This window comes from Schistocerca gregaria, chromosome 9 (genome assembly GCF_023897955.1).
Source record: "Schistocerca gregaria isolate iqSchGreg1 chromosome 9, iqSchGreg1.2, whole genome shotgun sequence".
In the NCBI taxonomy this organism is placed as follows: Eukaryota; Metazoa; Arthropoda; class Insecta; order Orthoptera; family Acrididae; genus Schistocerca; species Schistocerca gregaria.
This window is the reverse complement of record NC_064928.1, coordinates 134071098-134094678: the sequence shown is the minus strand read 5'-3', so window position 1 is coordinate 134094678 and position 23581 is coordinate 134071098. Positions and strand designations below refer to the sequence as shown.

General features: G+C 44.9%; 1 protein-coding gene across 1 annotated transcript in view; it reads left to right on the top strand.

Annotated features, from left to right (window-relative positions):
- LOC126291467 (uncharacterized) overlaps window positions 1-23581 on the top strand; it is a 2161958-nt gene that overhangs the window by 1740620 nt on the left and 397757 nt on the right. The gene's annotated exons all lie outside the window — the stretch shown is intronic.

Genomic DNA, 23581 nt, shown 5'->3' with positions numbered 1-23581 from the left:
CTGAGCAGTTCTCTTAGGTTGTTCGCAGATTATGCTGTAATTTACCGTCTAATAAGGTCATCCGAAGACCAGCATCAGTTGCAAAGCGATTTAGAAAAGATTGCTGTATGGTGTGGCAGGTGGCAGTTGACGCTAAATAACGAAAAGTGTGAGGTGATCCACATGAGTTCCAAAAGAAATCCTTTGGAATTCGTTTACTCGATAAATAGAACAATTCTCAAGGCTGTCAATTCAACTAAGTACCTGGGTGTTAAAATTACGAACAACTTCAGTTGGAAAGACCACGTAGATAATATTGTGGGGAAGGCGAGCCAAAGGTTGCGTTTCATTGGCAGGACACTTAGAAGATGCAACAAGTCTACTACAGAGACAGCTTACTCTACACTCGTTCGTCCTCTGTTAGAATATTGCTGCGCGGTGTGGGATCCTTACCAGGTGGGATTGACGGAGGACATCGAAAGGGTGCAAAAAAGGGTAGCTCGTTTTGTATTATCACGTAATAGGGGAGAGAGTGTGGCAGATATGATTCGCGAATTGGGATGGAAGTCATTAAAGCAAAGACTTTTCTCGTCGCGGCGAGATATATTTGCGAAATTTCAGTCACCAACTTTCTCTTCCGAATGCGAAAATATTTTGTTGAGCCCAACCTACATAGGTAGGAATGATCACCAAAATAAAAGAAGAGAAATCAGAGCTCGAACAGAAAGGTTTAGGTGTTCGCTTTTCCCGCGCGCTCTTAGGAAGTGGAATAGTAGAGAGATAGTATGATTGCGGCTCGATGAACCCTCTGCGAAGCACTTAAATGTGAATTGCAGAGTAGTCACGTAGATGTAGATGTAGATATTGCTTCCCCCTTCTTATACCTCCAGAGGAGATCACGAATGTAAATTTAGAGAGATTCGAGCACGCACGGAGGCTTTCCGGCAGTCGTTCTTCCCGCGAACCATACGCGAGTGGAACAGGAAAGGGAGGTAATGTCAGTGGCACGTAAAGTGCCATTCGCCGCACACCGTTTGGTGGCTTGCGGAGTATAAATGTAGATGTAGATGCTCATTCGTAGACACTACTCCAGTGTTCAGTACCATTTTGTTGTATCTGTGAACAAATCCTTGCACGAGGAAAGTTGATATTTTAAAAAATATCGGAAATCCGATAAATGGACATTTAAAAAGAAGATCACTATTGTCCCTCGATACATCGATAAAACGTATCGATGTATGGATATATCGACGGAGAAAATATCTTCGCACCGGCCTATAAAAGTATTGCCTACATATTGTAAATACACTGCCGGTTTTAGAGCTATATATTTAAATACTGATTTTTTATTAGATATTCTGTACATGATCAAGCCAGCAGTCTGCTCATCCCTCTTAGTGCAAGAATTGAAAGGAAAACGATGCATGTTTACACTTGGTGATAACGACTTTGCTGACTATGGTAACTACATGTAAATGGCACAATAAAAGGTGACCAAAAGTCCGTCGCTCGGTTTCGTCACATATCGGATTTGTCCGGAACACTTCATGTAGACTTCCTTGTACCTTTTTTTTTTTTTTATTTCTGTAAACGCCAGCGACCTAGCAGTTGAAGAGACAAAACTGCGAGGTGAAGTTAAACGTTGCAGTTTGTGTTAGTAGCGCCCAGCGCCGATTACGTCAGCATTTACCTTCGTACGTCTTCGGTCACCGCAAAGACCACTTCAAATGGCTCTGAGCACTATGGGACTTAACATCTATGGTCGTCAGTCCCCTAGAACTTAGAACTACTTAAACCTTACTAACCTAAGGACATCACACAACACCCAGCCATCACGAGGCAGAGAAAATCCCTGACCCCGCCGGGAATCGAACCCGGGAACCCGGGCGTGGGAAGCGAGAACGCTACCGCACGACCACGAGATGCGGACCCGCATAGACCAATCATCATTTCGATTTATGTTCATCTTTTTCAGCACCTGTTGCCGAAGAATTCCAATGTGAAGAAACAGCACATTATTTACATCGAAAACGTTTTTTTAACGCACCTGGAGTACTGTTTCTTCAGATTGGAAAGATTTTTACTCCATTCACAGTGCCACACCTCAGCGCAATCGAACGTCTTTGTTCCACCTATATTTTTTCATACTCCTTCACACGGTAAAAGTAAAATTAACTTCTACTACAATTTCGAGAGAACAGTTTCAAATATTTACCGAAAATTACGAAAAAATATAATACAGAAGAGAAATATCATCACTCGATAATGCCATTTACATGTTGATATATCGGGGAACAATTTTCTTCCGAACCATATCGATATTTTTGGTAATATATCGATATTTTATCTACTGCCCTAGTTTACACTACAGGGAATGGGTGAGGACGCGAGATAAATAACATAGTCTATGGACGCTGCGTTATCACTTTTATAGGCTAACAATCGGCATACATAGTACACCACTATACTGTCTAGCTTTTACGAGTTAAGTACGCTTCTGGCTGGTCATGTAGAGGCTTCAGAATCGTTGGACAAGGGGTCATTAAACCCTTCATCTGTGTGGCCATATTGACCGTAGCTGCTTTACAGTTCCTGAGGGTATTTTCATACTGTCGTTGCAACTACAAGAAAATGCGTGATTTTTCATCGCAGGTGTTTCGCTTTATTGGGGTAAAACATCATCACTGGTAAAACAACAATATCATAAATTGAGTCCGCCTTGATGATAAACACCTTGTTATTTGTTTACTTATTTTTTCTCCAAACTAGTTACGGCGACAAATATCGCCATCATCAGTGGTTTAAAAAAAATCTAAAACAGGCAGAAAATAGTATGGTTAAACAAACATAGTAATACATTATTACTGTTCGACCGAGCGAGGTGGCGCAGTGGCTAGCACACTGGACTCGCATTCGGGAGGACGACGGTTCAATCCCGCTTCCGACCATCCTAATTTAGGTTTTCCGTGATTTCCCTAGATCGCTCCAGGCAAATGCCAGGATGGTTCCTTTGAAAGGGCACTGCCGAATTCCTTCCCCGTCCTCCCTAATCCGATGAGACCGATGACCTCGCTGTCTGGTCTTCTCCCCCAAACAATCCAATTACTGTTCGTTTTTGAAATACAGTTTTCTATGGATACTTTCATACTACCTTATTTATTGTATTTTATGGCATGGTTTTTAAGAATTATTCTCGCTGTTTGCGGCATATTTTCTGTGCTTTTTTTCTGTAACCCTTTTTCTCAGCGTTTATAGTGCTGACACAGTAAGTTCACTTTATTAACAGCCGCTCACAGGGCTGCAGATGACATGATATACGCTGAGAAAAAACGGCAACAGAAAAAAGCGCAGAAAATATGCCGCAAATAGCGAGAATGATTCTTAAAAACATGTTACAACATACAATAAACAAGGTAATATGAAAGTATCCATAAAAACAATTTCAAAAAACGAACAGTAAAAATTTAATGTGTTACTGTGTTTGTATAACCATGTTATTTTCTGCATGTTTTAGATTTAAAAAAAACACTGACGGTTTAAAAAGCCACTAGTTTGGCAAAATATATAAGTAAACAAATAACAATGTGTTTTGCACCAAGGCGGATTCAGTTTCTGATATTGTTGTTTTACCACTGATGATGCTTTACCTCAATATGGCGAAACGCATCTGGTGAAAAGAAACACGCATTTCCTTGTAGTTCCAACCGAAAATATCGTCAGGAACTTCAAAATCTGTTCTGGAAATCCGCTTCTAGTTGTCGGTTTTCCAATCCCGCAATCGATTTTCGCTCCCATGTAAGTGTAACCAATTTCGAAACGCACTTTGCCTGTCACATTTCGTCTTTTTTCTAAAAACGTCTGGCTAATATTGACGGAGTGGCTTCTTGTGCACTGAAGGATAAGAGAAATATTAGACTTAAGCTGTTTACATCTCGTGTAACTGAAGAGAAACAGTGTTTCTACGGACTAAATCAGAAACTGTAACATCTGTTTTCCAGGCGCTATGTTTAATTCGGCTGCTAAATCCGTTTCAGACTTTAACGTGTAAACACGACAGCGAAAAACTGTTTTCGTCTTCTGGAAATTGTGTCGCATGTAAACGTAGTGAATTTGACGTAAGGGATCCTGCTACGGAAAGGCAGAGTCGAAAGTTGTAAGCGAAAATCGTTCTGATACCTCTAACAATGTACCTGTTCTGCGGCAAGGTCTTTGTCGACACGCGGGAGATTGGACAGGTTTGTGCGACGTTGTTGCGACAACGACAGACGCCTCGCCCAATGACTCACCGTGCTTTTGTTCACTGCCAGGTCTCCGCAGATATTCTGCAACCGGCTGTCAATAGCTCCATGCTCTGGATTTCCACCAAAAGAAACTCAACGACAACTCTTTCCTTGGAACGCATCTCCATTGCAGACCCCACTTGACAGCGTCACGTCGTGTACGCATTTCGCGGTAACAGAAAGAAGCGATATGAAATGCGACGATTACGCACAATCAGTAGTAGTGAAGGGGAATCCAAACCTACATGTTATGGAAGAGTGCTAGAAAAGTGCGGTGCATCTGTAAAGGAAATCGCGTACAAGAGGCTTGTGCCACCAATTCTAGAGTACTGTTCCGGTATTGGGAGCCCTTGTCAAGTAGGCGTGGTAGCAGGCATAAAATAAATTCAGAAACGCGCTGCTAGTATGGTAACAGGTCAGCGAAAGTGTGACAAGAAAGTTCGGGAAACTGAAGTGGGAATGATTCTAGGAAACAACATAATTCTCGCGAAACCGTGTTGCGTATATTAAGAGAACATGTATTCTAAGAGGAATGTTGGATGTATATGCTGCCCCAACCACGTAGACATCATGAGAATAACCCGAAAGAGATTCGGGCATTTACAGAGGCATATAGACAGTCGTTTTTTCCTCGCTCAGTCCGTGAATGGAATGAGAAGGGCAATGCATAATATTCCTGTGATGTTGCCTCCGCCATGCACTGTAGAGTGGTTACGTAAATGTAGATGTTTCATTATATTTAACTTTAGTGTCCATCTTTTTTTGGTCAGATGATTGAGCGGAAGGAAAACAATATTTCAAATTAATTACACGGTGGGTTTTTACCCTAGCTAAGTCCGCCCCCGGTAGCTGAGTGGTCAGCGCGACAGAATGTCAATCCTAAGAGCCCGGGTTCGATTCCCGGCTGGGTCGGAGGTTTTTTCCACTCAGGCACTGGGTGTTGTGTTGTCCTACTCACCATCATTTCATCCCCATCAACGCGCAAGTCGCCGGAGTGGCGTCAAATCGAAAGACGTGCACGCAACGAACGGTCTATCTCACAGGAGGCCATAGTCACACGACTTTCATTTACCCTAGCGAAACGAAGAGTCGCTAATGCTAGCTAATTGCTAGGTATGGAAGTAAACTGTTAAAATGTTCTTAGCATGAATGACTAGCTATTTTGCCTACAAAAAGTTAAATTTATGTGATGTGTAGCTGCCACAAAGACTTTCTTCCAATCAAGTACTAAATTTCGTGAAAAGTAGACGCTATGAAAGCAAATGATATGTAAAAACATTTCTTCAAGACCCAGCTATTTTGCGTCCAAAAGTTGCATTGGCGTGATATATGATAAACTCCTGGAAATTGAAATAAGAACACCGTGAATTCATTGTCACAGGAAGGGGAAACTTTATTTACACATTCCTGGGGTCAGATACATCACATGATCACACTGACAGAACCACAGGCACATAGACACAGGCAACAGATCATGCACAATGTCGGCACTAGTACAGTGTATATCCACCTTTCACAGCAATGCAGGCTGCTATTCTCCCATGGAGACGATCGTAGAGATGCTGGATGTAGTCCTGTGGAACGGCTTGCCATGCCATTTCCACCTGGCGCCTCAGTTGGACCAGCGTTCGTGCTGGACGTGCAGACCACGTGAGACGACGCTTCATCCAGTCCCAAACATGCTCAATGGGGGACAGATCCGGAGATCTTGCTGGCCAGGGTAGTTGACTTACACCTTCTAGAGCACGTTGGGTGGCACGGGATACATGCGGACGTGCATTGTCCTGTTGGAACAGCAAGTTCCCTTGCCGGTCTAGGAATGGTAGAACGATGGGTTCGATGACGGTTTGGATGTACCGTGCACTATTCAGTGTCCCCTCGACGATCACCAGAGGTGTACGGCCAGTGTAGGAGATCGCTCCCCACACCATGATCCCCGGGTGTTGGCCCTGTGTGCCTCGGTCGTATGCTGTCTGATTGTGGCGCTCACCTGCACGGCGCCAAACACGCATACGACCATCATTGGCACCAAGGCAGAAGCGACTCTCATCGCTGAAGACGACACGTCTCCATTCGTCCCTCCATTCACGCCTGTCGCGACACCACTGGAGGCGGGCTGCACGATGTTGGGGCGTGAGCGGAAGACGGCCTAACGGTGTGCGGGACCGTAGCCCAGCTTCATGGAGACGGTTGCGAATGGTCCTCGCCGATACCCCAGGAGCAACAGTGTCCCTAATTTGCTGGAAAGTGGCGGTGCGGTCCCCTACGGCACTGCGTAGGATCCTACGGTCTTGGCGTGCATCCGTGCGTCGCTGCGGTCCGGTCCCAGGTCGACGGGCACGTGCACCTTCCGCCGACCACTGGCGACAACTTCGATGTACTGTGGAGACCTCACGCCCCACGTGTTGAGCAATTCGGCGGTACGTCCACCCGGCCTCCCGCATGCCCACTATACGCCCTCGCTCAAAGTCCGTCAACTGCACATACGGTTCACGTCCACGCTGTCGCGGCATGCTACCAGTGTTAAAGACTGCGATGGAGCTCCGTATGCCACGGCAATCTGGCTGACACTGACGGCGGCGGTGCACAAATGCTGCGCAGCTAGCGCCATTCGACGGCCAACACCGCGGTTCCTGGTGTGTCCGCTGTCCCGTGCGTGTGATCATTGCTTGTACAGCCCTCTCGCAGTGTCCGGAGCAAGTATGGTGGGTCTGACACACCGGTGTCAATGTGTTCTTTTTTCCATTTCCAGGAGTGTATTTAAAACGGCTTGCTTCAAGTCAGGCCTTAAATTTATGACATTTCGAGATCAGACATTAGAAAGACAAATCATGTCTCAAAAGGTTTTATCTTTTCAATGCCCAGCTATGTTGCGCATAAGAAACTGTATTTAAGTGACTGAACGGTTTCCTGCGATGTTGTTGTACTTGTTGTGGTTTTCAGTCCTGAGACTGGTTTGACGCACTCTCCATGCTGCTCTATCCTGTGCAAGCTTCTTCATCTCCCAGTACCTACTGCAACCTACATCCTTCTGAATCTGCTTAGTGTATTCATCTCTTGGCCCCCCTCTACGATTTTTACCCTCCACACCGCCCACCAATGCTAAATTTGTGATCCCTTGATGCCTCAGAACATGTCCTACCAACCGATCCCTTCTTCTTGTCAAGTTGTGCCAAAAACTCCTCATCTCTCCAATTCTATTCAAAACCACCTCATTAGTTATGTTATCTACCCATGTAATCTTCAGCATTATTTTGTTGCACCACATTTCGAAAGCTTCTATTCTCTTCTTGTCCAAACTAGTTATCGTCCATGTTTCACTTACATACATGGCTACACTCCATACAAATACTTTCAGAAGCGACTTCCTGACACTTAATGTTTCTTCTAAGGTAAGTCGTAAGGTCAATATTGCCTCACGTGTTCCAACATTACTACGGAATCCAAACTGATCTCCCCCGAGGTCAGATTCTACCAGTCTTTCCATTCATCTGTAAGGAATTCTTGTTAGTATTTTGCAGCTGTGACTTAATAAACTGATAGTTCGGTAATTTTCACATTTGTCAACATCTGCTTTCTTTGAAACTGGAATTATTATATTCTTCTTGAAATCTGAGGATATTTCGCTTGTCTCATACATCTTGCTCGCCAGATGGTAGAGTTTTGTCATGACCGGCTCTCCGAAAGCCGTCATCAGTTCTAATGGAATGTTGTCTACTCCCGGGGCCTTGTTTCGACTCAAGTCGCTGGTGTGGTATTTAAGTGCCTAAACGATTTCCTGCTATACAAGTGCTAAATTCCGGACATCTCGACAAGAGAAGACACTAGAAAATCAATAATGCTGGTGTGGTATTTAAGTGCCTAAACGATTTCCTGCAATACAAGTGCCAAATTCAGAACATATCGAGAACAGAAGACGCTAGAAAATCAATAATATCATTCTTTCTGGACAAAACTTGAGAATAAAAGGAAATAAAAAAATATGACAATTTGAAAAATGGTTTGTCTCAAAGCAAGAAATAAAACAGATTAGAGAAACATTTGAGGTACCTTAGACTGATGCTCGAAATCACGTACAGCGAATGAGCTGCTTCATTTCTTACCCTTAGTCAAATCATTTCACACAACTTTTGCTGCATTCAACTCGTTTGTAATCATGTGCAATATGAAGATTAAAACGTAATCAGTGCGCTAGCGCGTGTGTGTGTGGTGTGTGTGTGTGTGTGTGAGAGAGAGAGAGAGAGAGAGAGAGAGAGAGAGAGAGAGAGACAGAGACAGAGATTTACTATTCAGTGAGGAGTAAACGCGAGGAGTCGTAACCGTACTCGCGAAATAATTTTCAATTATTCGCCCCTCGCGTCAACGCCAGAGCAATGACCGCAGACTGTTACATAATGCAGAGGGCCGGCGAAGTGGATGTGCGTTGAAGGGAAGGCGGCGTTGCGCAAGAGACCGCGCGCGGAAACGAAAGCACGCCCACGGCCGTCAATTGCGCGTCGTTACATAAGGGCTGCGTCTGTCGTGACGCAAAACACGCCCACGCAGCACGTGACCGCCGCTCTTTGCACGACACGCAACGTGCGCGAGGGGTGGTCTGGATTGTAGTTGCATGTTCCACGTCTACATCTACATATACACTCCGCTAGCCACCGAGAGGTATGTGGCGGAGGGCACTATTCGCGTATTCGCGTCATATTCCTCCTCCAACCCCTGCCCCCCCCCCCCTCTCCCTGTTCCACTATCTGATCGTGCGAGGGATTCCCTTATCCTTGAATGGTGATCATCGTGCGATATGAAAGTTGGTGGTAATAAAATATGCTCTGCATTCTCGGCGAAGATCGGATTTTGGAATTTTGTGAGCAGCCCCTTCCGTTTACCTCGTCGTCTATCTGCAAATCTGTCCCACTTCAAACTTTCTATGATATTTGCAACCCTCTCGCGGTGGCTAAATGTACCAGTCACGAACCTTACCGCTCTTCTTTGGACCTTCTCAATCTCTTGAATCAGCCCCAACTGGTGAGAGTCCCATACAGACGAACAATAAGACTCGACGAACTGAAGTATTAAAAGCAATTTCCTATGTTGAAGGACTGCATCGCTTCAGGATTCTACCAATAAACAGTAATCTAGAGTTCGCCTTGACCGTTACTTGTTTAATGTGATCATTCCATCTGAGATCATTTCGAATAGTCACACACAGACACTTCACTGATGTTCTACATCTACATCTACATTTACACTCCGCAAGCCACCCAACGGTGTATGGCGGAGGGCACTCTACGTGCCACTGTCATTACCTCTGGGTTGAGGATGACACAGCTGCCGGTCGGTACCGTTGGACCCTCGTGGCCATCTCGGGAAGAGTTTAGTTTAGTTTTAGATAAGGTAAGGAATGAGAAGGCTTTGTGCAGCATCGAAGAGGAAAGATATATATGGAAAACACTGACAAGGAGAAGGGACAGGATTGATTGAACGTCTGTTAAGACATCAGGGAATGACTTCCATAGTACTAGAAGGAATTGTAGAGGGCAACTGCAGTCGAAGACAGAGATGGAATACATCCAGCAAATAACTGAGGACGTAGATTGCAAGTGCTACATCCACCTCTACGTTTATACTCCGCAAGCCACAAACAGTGTGTGGCGGAGGGCACTTTACGTGCCACTCTCATTACCTCCCTTTTCTGTTCCAGTCGCGTATGGTTCGCGGCAAGAATGACAGCCGGAAAGCCTCCGTGCGCGCTGGAACCTCTCTAATTCTACATTCGTGATCTCCTCGGGAGGTATAAGTAGAGGGAAGCGATATATTCGATACCTCATCCAGAAACGCACCCTCTCGAAACCTGGAGAGCAAGCTACACCTCGATGCAGAGCGCCTCTCTTTCAGAGTCTGCCACTTTAGTTTGCTAAACATCTCCGTAACGCTATCACGGTTACCAAATAACCCTGTGACGAAACGCGCCGCTCGTCTTTGGATCTTCTCTATCTCCTCCGTCAACCCGACCTGGTACGGATCTCACACTGATGAGCAATACTCAAGTATAGGTCGTACGAGTGTTTTGTAAGCCACCTCCTTTGTTGATGGACTACATTTTCTAAGGACTCTCTCACTTCCAAAGACTGGGCATTTATTTTGTACTCGTGCATTAATGGTGATTTTTGCGTTGTTACACGCCGTAGGTTACACTTGCTAATATTGAGAGATAACTGCCAGTCCTTACACCAAGCATTTATTTTCTCCAAATCCTCATTGATTTGTTCACAACTTTTTTGTGATACTACTTACCTGTCGACTACAGCTTCATCGGCAAACATTCTAATGCCGCAATCAACGAGATCGTTTATGTAAATCGTAAAAAGCGGCGGGCCTATTACAGTGCAGTGGGGCACACCAGAAGTTACGCTTGTTTCTGTTGAAGTCATCCCATTCAGGACGTTCTGTCCGGACTGTAGCGCCTAGAACCGAACGGCCACTCTGGTCGATAGTCCGTAAGCATGCATGTTACTGCATATGAGAATTTAAATTTTCAAAAAACTGTCATTCTTCAGCATAATCTCCTTTAACATCAATACACTTATCCAGCGTTGTTTTCGCAATGGCTTTTTCCACCCCTGTAATATTTGTGTGGATTTGCTGCGAAATATTCATCTACAGCTACCATCCATGAGAAATCCTTTGGTAACAGAAAAGCTATTGAATTTAATTGTTGAAAGGATAAAATGTAAAACTGCAGTAAATAAAGCAGGCAAAAGGGAATACAAACGCCCAAAAAATGAGATCGATAGGAAGTTCAAAATGGTTAATCAGGAATGGTTAGAGAACACATGTAAGCATGTAGAAGCACATATCACTAGTAGTAATATAGATGCTGCTTACATGGTGAAAAGATAACCATTTGTGTGAATATCAAGAGCTCAGATGGAATCCAGTTCTAAGCAAAGAAGGGAAAGCAGAAAGGTGGAAGGAGTATATAGAGGGTCTATACAAGGCAAATGTGCTTGAGGGCAATATTACGTAAATGGAAGAGGACGTAAATGCAAATAAGATGGGAGATATAATACGACGCGAAGAATTTGACAGAGCACTGAAAGACCTAAGTCTAAACAAGACTGCGAGAGTAGACAAAGTGACATTAGAACTACTCATAGCCTTCGGCGAGCCAGCCATGACAAAACTCCCTTCCATGTGGTGAGCAAGATGTATGAGATTGCCGAAATACCGTTAGACTTCAAGAAGAGTATAATTCAAATTCTAAAGAAATATTACCGAACTGTCAATTTAATAAATCACGGTTGCAAAGTACTAATACGAATGCCTTCCAGAAGAATGGAAAAACTGGTAGAGGCCGATCTCGGGAGAGATAGGTTTGGATTCCGAAGTAAAGTAGGAACACGCGAGGCAATACTGATCCTACGACTTATGGTTCAAATGGCTCTAAGCACTATAGGACTCAACATCTGTGGTCATCAGTCAACTAGACTTAGAACTACTAAAAACTAAGGACATCACCCACATCCATGCCCGAGGCAGGATTCGAACCTGCGACCGTAGCAGCAGCGAGGTTTCGGACTGGAGCGTCTAGAACCGCCCGTCCACGCGGCCGGCTCCTACGACTTATCTTAGAAGATAGATTAGGAAAAGCAAAACCTACGCTTATATCATTTGTAGACTTAGACAAAACTTTTGACAATTTTTTGAAAGATTGCAACAAGTGCTCGAAGTAGCGTGCTCCTGAAATAGCGTGAACATCTCGGATTTATTTTATGAGCATAACATGGTGTCATAGAAGCAACGGCGCATATGACAATCTGCTACTAAAAAATCATCCATAAAATGCTTGAAAATGGCCTATGGCCGAAGTTGTACAATAGTACACGAAATAAAGAGAATGAATCCCAGCTAAAGGGTTCAAGAAATCTTTCAAAAATTCATCGCAGCTGCGGACCCTATTGTATCGAAAATTACACCTTTTGCCAATGTTGACGGGAATACTATCTTTGAAATTATAAAGGTGGCAGGGCTGAAAAAATAAAGAAGGAGGCTGTTTACGATTTGAACAGAAACCATATGGCAGATAGAAGAGTTGGGGGCCCGAAAAACAGTTGAAGGGAATGGTCAGTGTCTTGAAAGAAAGATATAAGATGAACATAAACAAAAGCAAAACGATGATAATGGAATTAAATGAGGCGATGCTGAGTGAATTAGATTAGAAAATGACACACTTAATGTAGCAGATCAGTTTTGCTATTTGGGCGGCAAAGTAACTGATGGTGATCGACGTTGGAAGGATTAAAATGTAGACTGGCAATAGCAAGAAAAGCGTTTCTGAAAAAGACAAATCTGTTAAATTCGACAATATACTTAAGTGTCGGGAAGTCTTTTCTGAAAGTATTTGCATGGGGTGTAGCCGTGTATGGAAGTGCTACATGGACGATAAACAGTATAGACGAGAAGAGAATATAAGATTTCTAAATGTGGTACTACAGAAGAATGCTGAAGAGTGGATGAGTAGATTACGAAACTAACGAGTAAATACGGAATAGAAGGGGGGGGGGGGGGGGGGGGAGAAGAGGAATTTGTGACAAGAAGAAGGGAATGGTTGGTAGGACACATTCTGAGGCATCAAGAGATCACTAATTTAATACTGGAGGGAAGCGTGAGGGGGTAAAAATCGCAGAGAGAGACCAAGAGATGAACACAGTAAGCAGATTGAGAGGGATGTAGGTTGCAGTAGTTACTCGGAGATGAAGAGGCTTACACAGGATAGAGGAGCATAGAGAGCCGCATCAAACCAGTCTGCGCCCTGAAAACCACAACAAACAACAACTCCTACCATCACTTCCCTGCTCGACAAAAAACGCTAAGGAATGAGTAAGATTACGAGTTGCGTGTGTTGTGGTTGGCAGGAGCGCCAACACCGTGTTACTAGAGGAGGCCGAAATGCACGCGTTTTAGCTCACTCAGTCTGGCGTGAGGTCTGGAACATGGCAAGGGAATTAGAATTGAGAAAAACGGACGTAGCTGGTGGAATACTTAACTTTAATCCATTAATGACGAACGTCGCTCTTGACGGTGCATGATTTACAATATCAATAGAAACTGACCATGGCGCCTTGCTAGATCGTAGCAAATAACGTAGCTGAAGGCTATACTAACTATCGTCTCGGCAAATGAGAGAGTATTTAGTCAGTGAACCATCGCTCGCAAAGTCGGCTGTACAACTGGGGCGAGTGCTAGGAAGTCTGTCTGTAGACCTGCCGCGTGGCGGCGCTCGGTCTGAAATCACTGATAGTGGCGACACGCGGGTCCGACGTATACTACCGGACAGCGGCCGATTTAAAGGCTACCACCTAGCAAGTGTGATGTCTGGCGGTGACACCACAACGTGACTAGATGGAAGACTAAGGGAGTCAAATACGAGGAACAGGATGGATGAGCCAACATTTCATAGAGAGATCCCTCAGTGTTGCCATTATCACATAATTCTGTGGACCGTAAACTGTCATCATAAAAGAAGACTTTTTTGCACAGCAAACAAAGACGTTTTCTCGAACTTTTGCAACCATTAAATCCATTCACCCTCTCGCCCCTCCCCCACACCACCCCGATTCTTTAACGAACCAAAGTCCCAGGCGTAAAACAGCCTCAATAGCTCCGTCATAAGAACAGCTAGTTTTTGACGCATCTCAGTGTTTGTGACGTCATATCGCCAAAACTAAGTGTATTACGGATAGAGCTGGTAGTAAAGAAGCAAGAAATTAATACGTCATGCTGGACACTAAAATTTTATAGCAGCAACAGCGAACATGAACGAAGGAGTTCTGAGAAGTAATGCCTCCGAATTTTTTAATGTGAATACTCATAAAGCTTTTTAAAACTTAAATCTTTTTTAAATAAAATGAACGTTATTGGCATTTTATGTATTTATTGTTCATGTCTACATATTTCACCGAACGAAGTTGTTCACACGCACATCCGGCCACCCTGATTTAGGTTTTCCGCGATTTGCCTGAATCGCTTCAAGAAAATGACGGGATGGTTCCTTTGAAAGGGCACGGCCGAATCCCTTCCATCTCCTTTCCTAATCCGATAGCACCGCTGACCTCGCTGTTTGTTCCCCTTCCCAAAATCAACTAACAAACCAATCTACATGTTTGCAGTTCTCCGCCACAGAAGGCTCTCCGTCTGTAGCGTATAACATGGCGGAGAACAACACAACTACACTCATGCTCATAAATAAAGGACAATTGCAGAACGTGGTGAAGTCCGCAGCTCGTGGTCGTGCGGTAGCGTTCTCGCTTCCCGCGCCCACGTTCCCGGGTTCGATTCTCGGCGGGGTCAGGGATTTTCTCTGCCTCTTGATGACTGGGTGTTGTGTGATGTCCTTAGGTTAGTTAGGTTTAAGTAGTTCTAAGTTCTAGGGGACTGATGACCATAGATGTTAAGTCCCATAGTGCTCAGAGCCATTTGAACCTAGAATGTGGTGGCACACAACGTGGCACTACACAATACTGGCGCTAACAGCATAGACACACAGGGAACACACACGACACAGGTCTGTAAGTCCACGGTATTGGTGATAAGTTGAGAAAACCGTCCCGAAACACATGTGCTACAAAACGCCACTGTTTCCCGCGCATTTACCCCGGCGTCAATATGGAATATGACCATTATGCACACGTACACAGGCCACACAACGCGTTGACATACTCTGGATCAGGTGGTCGAGCAACTGCTGCAGTATAGCCTCCCTTTCTTGCACCAGTGCCTGTCGGAGCTCCTGAAGTAGATGTTTGAAGCCATGCAGCGATAAGTCGACCGAGAGAATCCCAGACGTGCTCGATTGGCGTTAGGTCTGGAGAACAGGCAGGCCACTCCATTCGCCTGATATCTTCTGTTTCAAGGTACACCTCCGCCATGGCAACTCAGTGGAGCTGTACGTTATCATCCATCAGGAGGAAGGTGGAACCCACTGCACCCCTGAAAAGGCGGACATACTGGTGCAAAACGACGTCCCGATACACATGACCTGTCAAAAACATGCAGGAGTGTACGTCCACCAAACATAATACCACACCACACCATCGAACCACGACCTCTATACAGGTCCATTTCAAGGACATTAAGGAGTTAGTATCTGGTTCCTCGTTCATGCCAGATGAAAACCCGGCGAGCATCACTGTTCAGACAATACGTAACCTGGGACTGTAAGACCTTCGGTACACACACCATCAAATTATTTGACTTGTCGCTCTAGCGAAGTAGGCGAGTGTCAGCAATATGTCTCGTGGTCTTATTGTGGCCTGTTTATCTTGTGCCGTAAGGTCAGCACGGTTAGAGCGGCAGTTTGACAGTGGCCAACTTTAAACAGAACTTGATTAACTTTCACACACATTTATTAAAATAATAAAAAAACATAGACATTACATAACTTGATTTTTGATGCTATTTACAATTGACAATCTGAAGTTCCCTTGGTCTTGGTACGTGAATCTTATTCTCTCATATCTCTGATACTTGACAAAGTGTCTATACATTTCTCTTCATGGCTATGTACGGGAATATGATAATCTTATTAGGTGCAGACTGAAACTTGACTATAGACTGGTACAGACTGGTGCAGACTGTTACAGACTGGTGCAGACAAATGCAGACTGAGTAATCGGAGGTCGGTACACTCGTTATAATACCTCGCACGTTCAAGTAACACTGCGCAAGTGTGATCCGCGAGGAGAAGGTTCTACGTTAGCAGCAATCTCATTCGCTGCGTTACATATTAATACGCGGATCGGCGGAAGCAGAATTTGGTCTGTCTCTACGGCAGCGCCATCTCGTAGTGCGGAGACGGACGAGCGCTGCGCCTGCGCTGTTGTGCTTAGCGGAGCGCGCTCTAGTGGGAAAGTTGTGTACGCGCTGACTGAGCGGAACTATGTACGCAACACCACTGTTCCAGGGACCATGTACTGTGTTCTTGACACCAGGCTTTACAGACTCCACTGTGACCAGGGGCAGTGGAATGCACCTGGCAGATCTCTGGGCGAATAAACCATGTCTGTTCAGTCGTCTGTAGACTGTGTGTGCCGGCTGCAGTGGTCTAGCAGTTCTAGGCGCTCAGTCAGGAACCGAGCGACTGCTACGGTCGCAGGTTTGAATCCTGCCTCGGGAATGGATGTGTGTGATGTTCTTAGGTTAGTTAGGTTTAAGTAGTTCTACGTTCTAGAGGACTGATGACCACATATGTTAAGTCCCATAGTGCTCAGAACCAAGCCAAATCCAGACTGTGTGTCTGGAGACAAGTGTTCAGTGACTGCAGTAAGGTCCCTAGCAAGGCTACCTGCAGTACTCCGTGGCTGTCTCCGGGCACTGATGGTAAGATGTCGGTCTTCTTGTGGTATTGTGCACTGTGGACGTCCTGTACTGTAGCGCCTGGACACGTTTCCTGTTTGCTGGAATCGTTGCCATAATCTTGAAGTCACGCTTTGTGGCACATGGAGGGCCCGTGCTACGACCTGCTGTGTTTGACCAGCCTCCAGTCGCCCTATTATTCTACCCCTCATAACGTCATCAATATGTGTTCTTTGAGCCATTTTAAACACACAGTCACCATTAGCATGTCTGAAAACGTCTGCACACTTACTCGCTGCACTGTACTCTGACATGCACCAACACACCCCTGCGTATGTGGACTGCTGCCAGCGCCACCGTGCAGCGACCGCAGGTCAAATGCACCGCATGGTCATACTCCGAGGTGATTTAAACCCACAAACCGCCCACCAGATCGTTGTTTCACCATGTATCAGCATTATCCTCAATTTATGAGCATGAGTGTATGTCAGTCGGCGTGAAACAGCGTGCTGTAATTGAGTTTCGAATTCTAAGATTTTGTCCGCACGTGTAGCACGGTCTCCTACAGCACGACAACGCCAGAACACACACGAGCGCTGCGACATCTACAACAATACCATACCTTGGGCTCACTGTCCGTCCCCGGTAGCTGAGGAGTCAGGCTTCGATTCCCGGCTGGGTCGGAGATTTTCTCCGCTCCGCTCTGGGACTGAGTGTTGTGTTGTCCTAATCGCCGGCCGCAGTGACCGAGGGGTTCTAGGCGCTACAGTCTGGAACCGCGAGACTGCTACGGTCGCAGGTTCGAATCCTGCCTCGGGCATGGATATTTGTGATGTCCTTAGGTTAGTTAGGTTTAAGTACTAAGTACTAGGGGACATGACCTCAGCAGTTAAGTCCCATAGTGCTCAGAGCCATTTTAACCATTTTTGTTGTCCTAATCATCATCATTTCATACCCACCGACGCGCAAATCACCGAAGTGGCGTCAAATCGAAAGACTTGCACCCAGCGAACGATCTTCGTGACATGAGGCCCTAATCACACGAGGTTTCCATTTTTTAGAATTCCGGACATGGGTTCCTTATCAGATCTTTATCAATAAAGTCCCAGCAACAGTGCCGAGGAGCTTGCGACAGGAATTTTGAAAGATTCGCGATAAATGTTTGCAATTGTCGCCACCCTCTCTAGTGACCACAGTCACAACAGCAGCTGTGTCGCGGGTAGCGTGCGGGCGTCCATCAGGGGCCTGGGAACACGCGGGCCTCTCGTTAGGCAAGTCCCAGCACGGACGGGCAAACACCGTCTCCACTGCTGACAGCTGTTTGTCTACAGCGGTGCCCCCTTTCCTGGAAGGCCACACGTGTCACTAATCCGGTGCTCCTGGTCGTCGAAAAAAGGATAGAGAAGCATTCGCTCAACAGTCAAAATACAAATAACGAAGTATCACTGGATACCTCATTATACCTGTAGACACGAGACTGTTATCCGGTGCTAGCACCGACACGCAGCTTCAAAGGGGAAAGGTGCTTTTGTGATCATGTACGCAGCATTTTTCTGCGCGAGAATATGCAAACATTATTAACGGCACAGAGAAAATATGCTGCATATTTTACATTACCTGGCAGTATTCGAATTACCAGAAATATTCCAACGCTCACCATGTGGGGGCTTAGAATTCGTTACCGGAGTCAGAGGCTATCTCGATCGCGACACACCGCTTACGACCCACTGTTGATACACTTAACACAATGAAAATACGCTATCCGAAATTTAACCCTAGCATTTCTAACGTGGAGAATTACTATCAAATCAGTTATTAACTACAGGGTACGTCAAAAAAATGTATACACACTTTGAAAGGTCATAGAAAATTTATTTCCCGTTCTACAATGTTGAATTTCTGGAAATGGAAAGCCCAAAGTCCAATTGGAAAAATAAATGTACTTTGCAAATGTGATTAATTTTCAAACTTGTGGCCTTCAGCATCAATACATTTCTGAGTACAAGTCACCACTGATTCCGTACATCGCACCAAAGTGTCCAATGAGATTTCTGCGCACACCGCCGGAATCTCATTCCAAAGTGTGTCCAGGTTACGTGGTTTACGTTTGTACACCTCATCGTTTACCGTGCCCCATAAGAAGAAATCCACCGGCGTGAGGTCTGGAGAGCGTGCAGGAAACTCGTTTGGTCCCCTGCGTCCTATCCACTGGCCTGGCACATTGTGAACCAGGTATGCTCGTACATCCCTATGATAGTGCGGCGGGGAGCCATCTTGTTGGAAATAAAACTCATCATTACCGCATAATGCAGGAATGGCAGAGAATGTGGAGTCAGCAAGCATTGTTAGGTACGTTTCTCCAGTAACAGTACCTTCAAAGCGGAAAGGCCCAATGAGTCCCCCTGCAGACAAACCACACCACACATTTACACCAGGCAAATTCACAGCCTTTTCTACTGTAATGTGAGAATTATCTTCAGCCCAGTACACACAATTGCGCCTATAAACAGTTCCATTGAGTTTGAGTTGAGCTTCATCCGACCAAATTATGCTACCCATTCACAAAATTCTAATCTCCGATCTGAATCGTCGTCACTTAGCTGTTGCTGCACCCTTGGAATATACACACAAAATTTGCCTTTCTTCAGAATGCTTAGGACACTACTAGCACTTACATTACCCTCACGTGCCGCTTGAGTTGAAGATATTTGAGGCGAACGCTGAAACAGTTCCAAGACCGCAGTTGTGGAATCATCACTTGTAGCTGTACGAGGTCGCCCTGATCGACCTTTATGCACGTCACACACTGTTCCATGAATTTTGAATTTGTCTCGTAGACGTGTAATTGTTAACCTTGAAGGTGGTTCTGTACCATACTCAATTCTCCACTGTCTTCGAACCGCAGCTACAGTCTCAAAAATCCCGTACTACTTAATTATCTGTTTCCGCGCTTCAAAGCTCAAACGCATGTCCGCCATGTTGCAGTTACTTCCTCGCTACTGCTGCCTCCTGTTGAAGAAACATAACATTACTTTCTAACAGATATTAAACCTTGTACAACGGGAAATAAATTGTCTATGACAGTTCAAAGTGTGTATACATTTTTTGACGCACCCTGTATTATTTCAATTAACAACTGATAATAAAAATAAAATTCAAAAAATAAACTGTTGATTTATTACAAAAGTTCCACTTCCTATACAGCAAAACAACCAGATAGACAGTAGAAATTTAACATGACGGACTATTATTCAGCACAGGTAAATGTCCAGCGAACGATAACGGATTGAAGCTGCACATTACCGTGATGATGAAAATAAGCCCCAAGTATATGAATTTTTCTATGCAGTGTTTGATTGTTCGAACTAAAATAAAAAGGGACGATCTCCATAAGTGTAATCTAACGGCACTGTGGCTTCGGCGAAGCCTTATAAAATAGTAAACTCTCACCTAAGGAGCGGGCACTGCACAATATGCTCACCAGTCTCTTGTCTCGATGTACGTGAAGATGTCGATCAGCACGAGATCTGCTCCTGCCCAGAATCTGCAGATCGCGCTAAGTCGTCGAGACTGACAGTAACAGGATCCTCTTCACCTCCATCATCCCAATGAGTGGACATCTCATCAGGTACGTGGTAAATCAATGCCTGAACTTTGTGCTCTTCTGGCCCATAACAATCCACATATAACAAAATGTACCCTTAACTGCGCGATCAAATATCATATCTTATGCAAAATGTGAACAAAATTGCAATAAACTGCCACTCTGGCATTTTCTTCTTACGGCACGAGAGTGATGTATTGAGCTTTCACATACTCCAGCTTGCTCAACTTGTTTCAACAGCACCTCCCAACGACCTGTTCTCAATAAAAGGTACAAGAACATACTTGAAATGATAATTAAATCAAGAGGATAGTGCGACTGCAGTTATTTGTCCCGTGCACGCTCCCCGTGAGACCAACATTCCCAACTTTTAGAGTTCGGGCAATGCTTGTGCAAATGGTTCAAATGCCTCTGAGCACTATGCGACTTAACTTCTGAGGTCATCAGTCGTCTAGAATTTAGAACTAATTAAACCGAACTAACCTAAGGACATCACACACATCCATGCCCGAGGCAGGATTCGAACCTGCAACCGTAGCGGTCGCCCGGTTCCAGACTGTAGCGCCTAGAACCGCACGGCCACTCTGGCCGGCTAATGCATGTGCATCCAGCAAAGAAGAAAAAGGTCTATGGTCGGTTAGCCTTAATTATATGAAGACGGCATCTGTTCTTTCGGACATGCCCAAAAGAACAGATACCATAGTTGACCATGCAACTCTCTTAGAATGAAATGATAATTTTCAACTGTTCCCGTTGATGTAAATCACCGCCTGTCGACAACTTAGGGTCTTGATACATTTAAGGCTAACCGGCCATTGACCTTTTTCCTCTGTGCTGGATGCACACGCACTGCCCGAACTCTTACGGGACTCGTAATATTGTCTGCAGCGCGTAACGAGTGTAATGGGCAGTGGCTGTACGAATGTAGTGTGTGGACATTAAGTTGGGAATGTTTGTCTCATGGGGAGCCTGCAAGGGAGAAATCCCTGCAGTCGCACTATCCTCTGTGTCCTCGGTATCTCAGATGGATAGAGTGTCTGCCACGTAATCAGGAGATCCCGGGTTCGACTCCCGGTTGGGGCACACATTTTCAACTGTCATCGTTGATGTATATCAACGCCTGTCGACAACTTAAGGTCTTGATTTAATTATCATTTCATTCTAAGAGAGTTGCATGGTCGCCGATGGGATCTTTTCTTTCGGACATGTCCGGAAGAACAAATACCATCTTCATATAAAAGCATGCTTTTACCACTCTGCTGATATCTCGTAGTAGCTACATGCAACCACAGAGCAGTGTCACGGATCCTCTAGCAGTTAATTATAGAAATTCGTCACAAGGAATATGCATACCACACAATTACGCACCGCTGCCGGGCTACCTCACCATAAACATGAACCGCAATGTTTATTGAAGTGTTCTCTGCGCTCAAGTTTTGCGCTTCATCTTCGTGTTGAGCACGCTGTGGAGGTACTGCCTAGATCACAGCTGCCGTGTTCACTGACCTGTACGCATACAGTCTTGGTTTTACGAATACTCAGGCAGCCTCGAGTACTTTGATTGACCCGCTAACGCACCCGACCTTTATTTCGCAGTAAAAGTCTCGATCTATTTGTGACTTTGGGTGAAACACCGCAGTCACCATCACCGGAGTTCAGTAGCTCTACGGCAGTGGTCGCAAACGTTTCTGTTTAAGAGCCAGTATTGACATGAGCGACACCTCAGGCCGAATAGGAAATGAGAGGGGTGTTAGTAAAGCGGTCTCATAGCCACTCAGAGAGAAATTCAGTTTTCTCGAAATCGATAGAAGTTTACCGCTTAATACATTTTGAATCGACTGAATCTACATATTTATAAGGTATACAATGAAATACTTTTAAGTGAAGAGAAAATAATATATTAGAAGTACATGCAACAGAATGCCATGTTTGTTTTTTTCGAATTTCTGGGCACTTTTTTCTAGCAATCTTCCTGCCCTAGTATCTGAAACAATATCAGGCGGCTGCCGCAGGCCGTTTTCAGTTGGAATCCTGTACTAGGTCAAATACAGCAGAGCACAGACTTTTAAATAATATAAGTTAATTACTTCAAAATTCTCACAAAGGCGTGGAATCTTGGATGATAGCTTTGCATGTAAAAGCGTTTAAAACTGTTTTATCTCTTCTATCATGCCTGTTTTTGCCCAGTAACTAACTCTTATTACGGTGATCACCTTGGCTGCTTTTTCCGGCGAGTAGCGTGGCCATTCTTCCTGATCGGACGCCGTGTCGGCATTAGTGATCCATAGAAGATCTCTATTAAATAAATAACAAGGAACTACATTTGTAGGCCAAAAGGTGTTGTTTGAGCATTGATTGTGTAAAAAATTATTACTCTTCATACAAGAGAGGTAATAGGAATAATATCTAAATCACTTAACTTACATCAGGCGACTATAAAACAAAAACGTTTTTATTAAAAATAGCGGTACAAGCTTCCTCTGTAAATCAACAACGGAGACGTATGTTAGACCTACAATGAAGAGCCAAAGGATCTGCTACACCTGCCTAATATCCTGTGGGCCCCCGCGAGCACGCAGACGTACGACGTGGCATGGACTCCACTAATGTCGGAAGTAGTGCTGGAGGGAACTGACACCATGAATTGTGCAGGACTGTCCACAAATGCATAAGACTACGAGGGCGTGGAGATCTCTTCTGAACAGCACTTTGCAAGCCATTCCATATATGTTCAATGATGTTCATGTCTGGGGAGTTTCGTAGGCAGCGGAAGTGTTTAAACTCAGAAGAGTGTTCCTGGAGTCGATCTGTAGCAGTCCTGAATGTGTGGGATGTCGCATTGTCATGCTGGAAATGTCCAAGTCCACAATGGACATGTATTGGTGAAGGTGATCAGACAGGATACTTAAGTACATCTCCCCTGTCAGAGTCGTATCTAGACATATCAGGGGTCCCATATTACTCGAACTGCTCACATCCCACACCTTTACAGAGCCTCCACAAACTTGAACATTCCTCTTCTGACATGCACAGTCCATGCATTCATGAGATTGTCTCCACACCGGTATACGTCCATCCGCTCGACACAATTTGAAACGAAACTCGTTCCACGAGGCAAAATCTTTTCAATCATCAACAGTCCGATGCCAATGTTGACAGCCCTAGGCGAGTCGTAAAGTTTTACCTCGTGCAACCATCAAGGGAACACGAGTGAGCCTTTGGCTCCTAAAGCCCATATCGATTAAGTTTCGTTGAATGGTTCGCATGTTGACACATGTTGATGGCACAGCATTGAAATCTGCAGCAATTTGCGAAAGGGCTGCACTTCTGTCACATTGAACGATTATCTTAAGTCCCGTTCTTGCAGGATCTT